A 12,614-nucleotide genomic window follows, 5' to 3' on the forward strand; every position below is an offset into this window, starting at 1 on the left:
CAATGAGCATGCTGCTGGGTTACTGTAGGAATTTGAGCTCGTGGCTCCCTTGCAACCATGGGGAGCTTCCAGCAGGGAAATGACTTCATGTGTTTAAAGACCATTTTGGACTCAGTGTGGAGAAAGGACTGAAGGGGAGAGAACAGTGGAGACAGGATGGTGTGAGGATGCTGCCTGATTCTGGACAATGACTGAGAGGCTGCATGGTGATTGATTTGTTCTATTTCTTTCATAAATCGAAGAAGCAGATAAACATGAGCAGACAGAGGAAGGCTCGCTACTTGATGAATGGGCCATCTGTCTCAGCAGCAAACTTGGGAAGATTAGGGTGAAGCCAAGGCAGAAAGAGGCGTCATTTGTCTTAAATTATTAAAAAAAAAAAGAGAAGAAAACTGACACTATATTGTGAAAGGGATTTGACAGGTTTTTACAATGAGAAAGAAGAATTTGTCTTGATCCATGTGATATTTAGCAGTATTGAAACTGGGGATGATCTGAATTAAGTTTAAAAATAAAACAGTTATCAGAGACTTGGGGATGAATCAGTGCAACTAACTCATTTGAAGAAACTGAGGCCTAAGGAGAAAAATGGCTTGTTTAGGGGACCCAGTAAATGGATCACAAAGCCTTCTAATGTATTTTTTACTTGTGGGGGCCTGCTCTAAGACTATGATTACTTCTTGCAAACATCCCTTGTATGTTTAAAAATAAAGCGTATTTAGTTATTATTAGTTTCAGACTTCTATTCAGTTCAGTTCAATTCAGTCGCTCAGTCGTGTCCAACTCTTTGCGACCCCATGACTCGCAGCACGCCAGGCCTCCCTGTCCATCACCAACTCCCGGAGTTCACTCAGACTCACGTCCATTGAGTCAGACTTCTATAGATACCATTATATCAAGTTTGTTACCTGCGTTCTTCAAATGTGATTTGTCCTAACTGGCATTTTTGTATGCTTGATCTGTCTGAGGAAGATATGTTTAAACATCCAACTTTGGAGTAGATTTAACATTTTCTCTTTCTAATTTTCTTAATTTTTGCTTTGTGTATTTTGAAGCTATATTCTTCGATGCATATAAGTCTAGTATTTTTCTATCATACTATCAATCTATCCTTAATACTGTTTGGTATTTTCAAGTTTATTTTGCTTAATGCTGAATAGCTACACTGAGTTTCTTTTGGTGGTTAATATTTGCTTGGTACACCTTTCCCGTTCTTTTAACAGTCAATCTTTCTCTGTCCTTATATTTTAGGTACATCTCTGGTTGTAGCAGCATGTGGCTTTATTTCAGAAATCCAGTAGGATGATCCCTATCTTTTTTCAAGAAGAGTTTAGTCCATTTATAATTATTATAGTAACTAACGTATACATTTGATTTCCATCATCTTATTTTGTACCTATTATTTACCCTGCCTTTGCTATCATTCTTATTTTTCTCCTTTTGTGCCTTCTGTAAAACTGACTGTCTTCTTTATTCCACACTTTGCCCCGGGTACATATTATATTTCTATTCTTTGAGTTCTCTTTAACATTTTATTGTGCATCCTTGGATTAATATCTCTATCATCCACCTGTACACAAAATCCCAGAAGACCTTAATTATGATATATCTTTTTACATTTTCATATTATCCAATAATATATTTCCACTGTTTATATACATCACAAATTAGTCATTATTATTTTATATAGTCATTACTTGTTTAGATTTACCAATTTCTTGCTTACCATTCCTTCTTGAATTTTGTATTCTTCTTTTGGGTTCAGGTTAGTTCTGCCTGGAGCCCATTGATTACTAGCATCTTATCAGCAAGGAATTTTAGCAGTTAACCTCAGTTTGTGCCTAAAAATGTCTTTACTTTGTTTTCACTATTGAATGATCATTTACCTGGATGTAGAATTCTAGATCTTCAATTATTTCTTCTTGGTAATGTGACAGTGCTATTCCACTGTCTTCTGGCTTCTATCAAGACATCTGCTATTGTGTAATTGCCATACATTCTTAGGTAACCTGTCCCTTTCTCTCTCTTTGGCTGATTTTGGGATTTTCTCTTTGTTTGGGGGATTATAAAGTTCTGCTAGAAGACATATTTATTTTCTCTCTCCTACTTGGCACTCGTAATTCTTAAACCTGAGAATTTATATTTTTCAATATTTCTGGAAAATTCTGTCGTTATATATTTGAATATTACCCTCTTTCCTTTCTTTCCTTCTGGAACTCATACTAGCATTGTTGGACTACCTTATTGTTTCTCAACTCGTGACGTCTCTTCCATGTTTTATAACTCTGTCTAAATAATATCCTGGCTAGTTTCCTCAGGTGAATCTTCAATGGTACTGTATTTTTCTGCAGCATGAAGTCTCTGAATTCAGACTCTTTCTATACTTCAGTGTTACCATTTTTAAAGTGGAAGTTATAATAATACCTACCCACCTAAAATTATTTTGAGGTTAAATGAGTCAATATATTTAAAAAAAAGCTCTTAGAGCAATACGTGACCCATATTAAGTACTCTATAAAAGTTAGACATTATTTTTAGAATCTACTTTATGGTGCTATCCAATAGTTCTATTATTTGATGTTCTTAGGCAACTGAACTCTCCTGATTATGTCTTGTGTCTCACTCGTAAAATATCCTTTTGTTGGGTGCTCTGTAATCTTGGCCTGTGGGACTTTATCAGTGTGAAGAATCCTGTGTGTCTCCACTTCAGCCATAAGAATGTTATAGGCTCAGCAATATCAGGCCTAGGAATTTCAGGAATATCACTGGCCTGTGGGTGTTAGGATATCAGGCGTATCATAACCAGAGTTTCACTGGCTCAGGAAACCTTTTATCTATTCATTTACTAACTGGAGGTTTGTGCACCATTTGGATGGTATGAGTTCAACCCCACATTCCCATGAGATACAGGCATGTGGTCACATATTCTCAAGGGAGATATTTTTCCCCACTTAGAGCTCTGACTGAGAAAGACAAGCAAATCTTATGATCTCCTGTGCTAAAGGGAGAATTTCCCCACCTAATCTACTGTTTTGCTGAGGGACTTGTCATTCAAGGTCCCAAGTTACATGATGATCTCAGTTCCAGAGCATGACTCTCTCTGCATAAGTGTTATGTCCCATTCCCCTAATTCACAGAGAACAGCACAGCCTTCCCAGGGCACCATCTTTCATGGAGATTTCCCTTCTTGGCTTGTGAGTTCAGCCCTTCATGTAGAAAATGCTTTCAGTGCTTTATCCAGCAATGTGGAAGTCATAGCATCCACCATATTAGGGGAGAAGTCTTCTTTGGTCTTCCTCACAACCTCACACTTAGCATAGAGCCCAGATCAAGGTTGGGTTCAGGAAATATTTGTTGAATGGACAGACTGGAAGACTGGACACCTAAGAGCCTAGTCCTCCAGTTCAGAGCCTTGGCCACCACATGGGACCGTGTCTCTACTTGCTCAGGAGTCTGATCCTAAGCAGAGGAGACCATGCCTGAAGAGGACAACAGAAAATTAATTGGAGGGTATGATACTGCCAATGAATTTAGTTAACAGATGTTTCCTTTTCAGCCTGATGCTCTCCATGCCCCAAGCCCAGCAGTAACGAAGGTGACCACTGCCTTACAGGGTAGTGAACGCTTGTTCCATGAGGTAGTGCTTCTCAGGGGTCAAAGTGCACATGATCACCTGGGGGTCTTGTCAACAGGCAGTTGGTCTGGATCTACTTCTGCATTTCCAATGAGTTCTGGTGATCACAAATTGATCCTGTGGAAACATGGGAGCGAGGAAAATCCAGTCAATTCTGGCAACACAGAGAAGACATGAGCTCTGGACTTGGGTTGAACAGCAGGTCAAATCCGAATCCCATATGGCTCCTCCCCAGTCCCCCTGATTGATTCATTTCAACTGGGTGAACCTTGGCTCCCTTTCCTGCAAAGTACTTTCCTTACAGAGCTGCTGGGAGGAAAAAAGTAACTACCTTTAGTAACAGCAATCATGAATCTAGAGCTTCTTGAGTGCCAAGCACAGTTTTCAGCACTCACATGTATTAACTCAGTCCTAACAGCAACCATACGTGCACACAACTACTAACCCTGTGTTGCAGCTAAAGACATGAGGCATAGAACTGTTGCCCAGCCAGAAAGTGGGGAGTCACATTTGAACCCAAGCAGTCTAGGTCCAAATGCAGGCTGTAAGCCAACATTGTGCTGCTTCCCAGGATATAGGAGGACATTTTTTGTGGTCTCTGGCCCATAAATGTGCATATACAACATTGGCCATTATTATTATTATTATAAATATCATTATTGTTATTATTACTACTATTGTCATTGTTTACAAGTAAATCATGTTCCCAAGTCCTGGGATCTCATGGCTCAGGACCGCCCCCTCCCCATTCCCCCAACCAGATCCACATTGGAAGGAAGGCTTGCTTCTCCCAGCCTGGCTGTGGAAGTGATGTATGAGATGAGGATGAGGATAGATCTTGGGAGATTGGGGGCTGGGATGAGGCAGGTGATTCGAAGCTAAGGCAAAGGAACATGCCAGGGATCAGTGTGGCTGGAACAAGGAATCACAGAGGAGCAGCAGGTCATGAAGCAAAGGCTGATTGGATCAGATCACAGAGGACATGGGAGGCTGTACCAGGGAGTGAGGCATTCTCCTGCAGGAAATGAAGAAGAGAAAGTTCTTGGGTTAGAGGAGGGGTAATTGATTTTTTTTTTAAAGCTCAATTCTGTGTTGAATTTTCCCATGAAAACAAACTTGCCAAAAATTTTATATTGAGGTTATTTGGACAGAAAGACTAAAAAAAACAGTGGAGATGTGAAAAGGATTAATAACGTTTGAATGATTCCTGATTTTTAAGTATAGATCTGACACTTCCTGTGTGCTTACTAGGTACAGACACTCATTACTTTTTAGCCATTTAGTCTTCACAGCCACCCTGTGGATCCCTGAACTTTGTTTATTCAATTTAAAAAATTGTATATTGAAGTATAGCTTATTTACAATGTTGTGTTAGTTACTGATATAAGCAAAGTGTTTCAGTATATATATATATACACACATTCTTTTTGAAATATTCTTTTCCATTATGGTTTATCAAAGGATACTAAGTATAATTCTCTGTGCTATTAGAGTAGGACCTTGTTGTTTATCCATCCTATATGTAAAAGTTTACATCCGCTAGCCCCAACCTCCCACTCCAACCCTCTCTCAACCCTCTCCCCCTTGGTGACCACCAGTCTGTGCTCTATGTCTGTGATTCTGTCTCTGCTTCATAAATAGGTTCATTTCTGTCGTATCTTAGATTCCATGTATATGTGGTATCATGGTATTTGTCTTTCTCTTTCTGACTTACTTCACTCAGTATGATCATCTCTAGGTCCATCCATGTTGCTGCAAATGGCATGATTTCCTTCTTTTTACGGCTGAGTGGTATTCCACTTAGGGCTGGGGTTAGTAGTACTCCATTGTATGTATGCACCACATCTTCTTTATCCATTCATCTGTCCATGGGCATTCAGGTTGTTTCCCTGTCTCGCCTGCTGTGAATGGTGCCGCTGTGAACATAGGGGTGCCTGAGTCATTTTGAATTAGAGTTTTGTTTGGACATATACCACCTGATCTGCCTCTTGAGAAATTTGTATGCAGGTCAGGAAGCAACAGTTAGAACTGGACATGGAACAACAGACTGGTTCCAAACAGGAAAAGGAGTACATCAAGGCTGTCTATTGTCACCCTGTTTATTTAACTTATATGCAGAGTACATCATGAGAAACGCTGGACTGGAAGAAACACAAGCTGGAATCAAGATTGCCGGGAGAAATATCAATAACCTCAGACATGCAGATGACACCACCCTTATGGCAGAAAGTGAAGAGGAACTCAAAAGCCTCTTGATGAAAGTGAAAGTGGAGAGTGAAAAACTTGGCTTAAAGCTCAACATTCAGAAAACGAAGATCATGGCATCCGGTCCCATCACTTCATGGCAAATAGATGGGGAAACAGTGGAAACAGTGTCAGACTTTATTTTTCTGGGCTCCAAAATCACTACAGATGATGACTGCAGCCATGAAATTAAAAGACGCTTACTCCTTGGAAGGAAAGTTATGACCAACCTAGATAGCATATTCAAAAGCAGAGACATTACTTTGCCAGCAAAGATTCGTCTAGTCAAGGCTACGGTTTTTCCTGTGGTCATGTATGGATGTGAGAGTTGGACTGAGAAGAAGGCTCAGCGCCAAAGAATTGATGCTTTTGAACTGTGGTGTTGGAGAAGAGTCTGGAGAGTCCCTTGGACTACAAGGAGATCCAACCAGTCCATTCTGAAGGAGATCAGCCCTCGGATTTCTTTGGAAGGAATGATGCTAAAGCTGAAACTCCAGTACTTTGGCCACCTCATGCGAAGAGTTGACTCATTGGAAAAGACTCTGATGCTGGGAGGGATTGGGGGCAGGAGGAGAAGGGGACGACAGAGGATGAGATGGCTGGATGGCATCACTGACTCAATGGACGAGAGTCTGAGTGAACTCCGGGATTTGGTGATGGATAGGGAGGCCTGGCGTGCTGCAATTCATGGGGTTGCAAAGAGTTGGACACGACTGAGCGACTGATCTGATCTGATCTGATCTTGGACATATGCCCAGGAGTGGAATTGCTAGATGACATGGTAATTCTGCTTTTAGTTTTTTTGAGGAACCTCCATACTATTTTCCATGGTGGCTACACTAACTTAAATTCCCACCAACAGTGTAGGGGGATTCCCTTTTCTCTACACCCTCTCCAACATTTATAATTTGTAGACTTTTCTTTGGTTATCCCTTTTTACAGATGAGGAAACTGAGGCACAGTTAAGTTCAGTTTCTCAGTTGTGTCCAACTCTTTGTGACCCTATGGACTGCAACATGCCAGGACTCCCTGTCCATCACCAACTCCAGGAGTTTACTCAAACTCATGTCCATTGAGTCAGTGATGCCATTCAACCATCTCATCCTCTGTCGTCCCCTTCTCCTCCTGCCTTCAATCTTTCCCAGCATCAGGGTCTTTTCAAATGAGTCAGTTCTTCCCATCAGATGGCCAAAGTACTGGAGTTTCAGGTTCAATATCACTCCTTCCAATGAATATTCAGGACTGATTTCCTTTAGGATGGACTGGTTAGATCTCATTGCAGTCCAAGGGACTCTCAAGAGTCTTCTCCAACACCGCAGTTCAAAAGCATCAATTCTTCTGCGCTCAGCTTTCTTTATAGTCCAACTCTTCAGTAGTCATCCATACATGACTACTGGAAAAACCATAGCTTTGACTAGATGGACCTTTGTTGACAAAGTAATGTCTCTGCTTTTTACTATGCTGTCTAAGTTAGTTGTAGCTTTTCTTCCAAGGAGCATGCATCTTTTAATTTCATGGCTGTAGTCACCATCTGCACTGATTTTGGAGCCCCCCAAAATTAAGTCAGCCACTGTTTCCAGTGTTTCCCCATATGTTTGCCGTGAAGTGATGGGACCAGATGCCATGATCTTAGTTTTCTGAATGTTGAATTTGAAGCCAGCTTTTTCACTGTCCTCTTCCATGTTCATCAAGAGGCTCTTTATCTCTTTTTTGCTTTCTGACATAAGGGTGGTGTCATCTGTGTATCTGAGGTCATTGATATTTCTCCCAGCAATCTTGATTCCAGCTTGTGCTTCCTCCAGTCCAGTGTTTCTCATGATGTACTCTGCATAGAAGTTAAATAAGCAAGGTAACAATATACAGCCTTGACGTATTCCTTTCCCCATTTGGAACAAGTCTGTTGTTCCATGTCCAGTTCTAACTGTTGCTTCCTGACCTGCATACAGATTTCTCAAGAGGCAGATCACATGGTCTGGTATTCCCAACTCTTGAAGAATTTCCCACAGTTTGTTGTGATCCACACAGTCAAAGACTTTGGCACAGAGAGGTTACATAAGTTTCATAAGTTGTCCAGGGGCTCAGGTGGTGAGGGGTTGGTTCAGGAGTCCACTTTCAACCCCTACAGCATGTTACCTCTGCAGTTTAAGAACAAAAGCAGGGGGGCAGACCTAGCTCGCTTCCCTCCTCTAACCCGTCTTTCTCTCCTCTCTCCTCCTCTGACCCTCTCCTCCCACCCCTCCCCACTGCAGCCATGTCACCAGGATCCAGTGTTTTGGCTCTTTTCTATCTTAAAAGGGCATGACTCCCATGCCTCCCAGGGCTGCCTGTGTGCCAGCCTTGAGAATGGGTCCTCCGTGTGGGTCCAGGCCACGGAGGACCTCGCTGCTGCCCTAGCCCCTTTTCCATAAGCGCCTGAGCCCCAAGGGAGAAGCCACTGTAAAACAGGGCAGAAACGGCTCCTGCCGAGACAGCCCCCCACCCGCTTTCTTTCCTGCTGCAGACGTTTAACGAGTCCAGGCTGGTTGAATGCTGGTGTTGGGAACACAGGATTGAGCTAGACAGTGCCAGCCCTCAGGGACTCCGGTCACATGAGCAAGTAATTGGAGTGTAGCCTGATGTGATGGATGCTAGTCGGGAGAGTAGAGGTCAGGGAAGTTCCCCGGCGGCTGATGGAGGGTGTGGGGGTGGGGATGGGAGGAGGCAGGCAGGAAGTGCCATTCAAAAAGGCTGGAGGAGGAGAAAAAGCCCACAAAGTTCTGTGAATGGTGGCCTCAGGAATTTGGGTCTTCTCCCAGAATCCAGAGGGAGACATCCGAAGGTTTCTGTGAGGTCCTCAAGAGCGTATCTTTGTGTTCTGTGAAGTGAACTTTTAAAAGCCCTTTTAAAAAGTGTTTTCATGGGCCTCATTGCATCCGATCCTTCCTCTGCCCTCTGTGAGAGAGGAGGGCAGGTCCCACAATCCGCATTTTACAGATGAGAAAACTGAGCTGCCAAAGGACTTAAGGACTCAGGACTCGCTGGGTCACTTAAAATTGACACTTCTCATCACAGTGCTCCTAATCCCTGGTTTGGGGGTAGCTCTTCTAAAAGCAAACTTATCTACAAAAGCTCTGGGGGTAGAGACCAGGATGATAACATTTGGGCTTCCCTGGCGGCTCGGTGGTAAAGAATCCGCCTGCCGATGCAGGAGACATGAGTTCGATCCCTGATCCAGGAAGATCCCACTTGCCAAGGAGCAGCTAAGCCTGTGTGCCACAACCATTGAGCCCGTGCACTGCAACAAAAGAAGCCTCTGCCCTGAGAAGCCTGCACACTGCAGCTGGAGAATAGCCCACACTCATCCCTGCTTGCCCTGGCTCACCTCAGCTAGAGAAAAGCCTGTGCATCAATGAAGACCCAGCACAGCCAATAATAAATACATAAATACAATGATAAAAACAGATGATAACATTCAACATAAACAATAATATTGTGCCACTTATTGCGTGCCTGCTGTATGCCAGGAGGAGCTGGGCTGCGTGTCATCATTAATGCATCATCTATACTAATTCATGAACTGGTGATATTCTTATCTGGCACCAAAGGAAACTGAGGTTCCCAAGAGTTACTTTCTATCAGGTGGCAGATCTGGGAGTTAAACGCCCCTCTCTAATGGTTGAATTCTCTAAAGGAGCTCGGCTTCACGGCTCAATAAATGGACCAAAGATGGAAAATGCTAGAGTGGAAATGATACGCTCTCTGCTCTATAGGGCATTTAGCCAAGTCCTGCAGGCACGGTGCGTGTGCTTGTGTGAACAGGTGGCCGATGGGCTAACACCTGGCAGGTTAGTGAGTTACACCTGCCATCCTGACCAGGAGGATGGGCTAATGTCCAAATATTGTTCAGAAATGCGGCCCCATAAAGAGGCAGATGTTAGAAAGAGCTGAGCGTTTGGGAGTCACGTGGCAGCTCTCTAAATTCACTGAATGAACATTCAGTCCCATGGCTCCTCATCTACCTTCTCGGTGGCCTTAAACCACTAGACTCACTTCCCAGCCTCAGTCTCCCTTCCTCCAAGTGCTCTGTACATTTTCTTGAATAAGTGAACAGAGGGAGCAAATGACATCGAAGCCAAGGACAACACGGGTGGTGAGGTCTGTGTCAAAGTCCAGAAGAAGAAGTCTGGATCTGGACAGGGCGGGTGGATGTGGGGAGCTGGCATGTGTAATCAGAGAATTCCTGAAGGAGGTGGACCCAATGAATCCTCCAGTAGAAAAAGTGGACCAGGGTCAGCCCAGGAGCAGGGAAGGGCTTTTGTGTTAGCAGGATGGAGAGAATAAGGGCAAAGTCAAATCAGAGTGTTTGGAGAATGGATTCAGGGTCAAAAAGAGTAGGTTTTTAGTTCTGTTTGGCCTTTAAGGGCTGAATAACCTCAAGGAAAATAGCTCTTTGTTCCTAAGCCTTTTTCTCCTCCACAGAGTGAGAATCCTGGTCAATGATTCCATCTCCCCATTGGGAGATTGACAGTGAAAGTCTTCACCGACATGAGAGTGTGTTCCTTTACTCAAGAGACCAAATGTGCTTCCTCCTGGTGCTGTTCAGACCCCCTAAGAGCCGCCTCTGTTTTGCCCTGGATACAAACCACCAGGGTCATGGGAACACACCAGCCAAGTGTCTGGATGGTGAGGCCCCAGGGGGCTCTTTGTGGGGTGTTTCTAGCTCCGTCCCAGACTCTGGGAGTGTCTTTTCAGTGGGGCCTGACAGAGATGGATTCCAGTGACCTGTGAAATCCGGGCATGGTGCTTTCATCCAAGTCTCCTTGGAAAAGACCCAGGAGAGCAGATCTTGCTTCATTGCAAGGGCACCAGGCGGGCTGAACCATCACTCTCTAAGCACAAAGCATAGACGCAGTCCTGCCCAGGGAAGTCCCCCACCCTCTTTCCTTCTTTGTCCCCTCCCCACCTCTCTCCTTCCACTTACGCCTTTGAACATTTTTTGGAGCATCTTCCATGCCTGGCTTCCCTGATGACCCAGCGGATAAAGAATCCCCCTGCAATGCAGGAGACACAGGAAACTTGGGTTCCATCCCTGGGTGGGGAAGACTCCCTAAAGAAGGAAATGGCAACGCTCTCCAGTGATCTTGCCTGAAAAATCCCATGGACAGAGGAGCCTGGCTGGCTGCAGTCCAGAAATTATTAGAGTCGACATGACTGAGCAACTGAGCTCCCATGCCTGGTCCCAGCCAAGTGGATGGCAGAATTGAATCTAAACATGGTCCTTGCCCTCAGGGGACTCACGTGCTCCTCAGGGAGACAGATGTTGGAGCTGATTGTACCCCTACTGAAGGGGTGACCCAGGCTCTAGAGGAGCAATCTGACCTCTCCAGGTGCATGAGGCTTGGGGGGCTCTTTCTCCATGTACCCCATTACAAAGCTGCTGCATCTGTCCACCCGGTGTGATACTGGGGAGGAGCCACTCAGATATGCTCTAATTTAAATTGTCAAAATTGTCTAGTATTTCAAAGTTTAGTAGCGTGGTGTTAGTTATTCAGTCGTGTCCGACTCTTTGCGACTCCGTGGGATTCTCCAGGCAAGATTACTGGAGTGGGTTGCCATTTCCTTCTCCATTTCAAAGCTTATGAAACCTCAATGTTTTGACTGTCCCGGCAACCTTATGAAGTGGCCAACTGAAAAAAAAAAGCTCAGAGGAGTTTGAAGATGGTTCGAGTTAACACTTGAAACCAGAGTCAGTCTGAGATGATAGAAAGAGGAGCTTGAGGTGTCAAGGGTTGGCCCCCTAGAGCTTTTGAGACTCTGGCATATAGTAAACACATACATAGTGACTTTTATTACTAGTTGATATTTTCGAAGAAGTAAATGGCACACAGGGACCATCTGATCTAAGCTCCTTACTGGAAGGAGGATGAATCTGAAGCCAGGGAGAGGCAGCACCTTGAACAAGACCCCAAAGCATGTCAGTGTCAGAGCAGTCACAGCATTCAGAGCCCAGGGCCCCTGATTTTCAGTCCTGTACCCGCTCACAATCCTGGAGTAGGAAATGGCAACCTGCTCCAGTGTTCTTTCCTGGAAAAGTCCATGGACAGGAGGGGCCTGGGCAGCTGCAGTCCATGGGGTTGTGAAGAATTGGATGCATCTGAGCACATATACACTCCCCTCACAATATGGTCAACCTCTGCCAGGACCCAACAATTTCCACATGACACCTGGTTGTCATGTCTGGAGGTGTGATCTGAGTCCGGTAAACACAGGAGCAGAAGTTAAAGGCCATACACATTCACGGGGCTATAAACCTATCATGTAAAAACCACCTGAAATTTCACTCCTCTGGTTAGTACCCAATAAAGTTCACTTGCTAAGGGGTGGCAGGTATTTAAAGCTGCTTATTGTCACAAGAGCCCTTAATGACCTAGCGTCTTCAACTCTTAGTTACCCTTTATTAGATGATAGCAGAATTAGGTTGGAGAAGGCAATGGCACCCTACTCCAGTACTCTTGCCTGGAAAATCCCATGGACGGAGGAGCCTGGAAAACTGCAGTCCATGGGGTCGCTGAGGGTCGGACACGACTGAGCGACTTCACTTTCATGCATTGGAGAAGGAAATGGTGACTCACTCCAGTGTTCTTGCCTAGAGAATCCCAGGGACGGGGTAGCCTGGTGGGCTGCCGTCTATGGGGTTGCACAGAGTCGGACACGGCTGAAGTGACTTAGCAGCAGCAGCAGCAGCAGAATTAGGTAA

The sequence above is a fragment of the Bos indicus x Bos taurus genome, chromosome 6 (assembly GCF_003369695.1).
Source record: "Bos indicus x Bos taurus breed Angus x Brahman F1 hybrid chromosome 6, Bos_hybrid_MaternalHap_v2.0, whole genome shotgun sequence".
In the NCBI taxonomy this organism is placed as follows: Eukaryota; Metazoa; Chordata; class Mammalia; order Artiodactyla; family Bovidae; genus Bos; species Bos indicus x Bos taurus.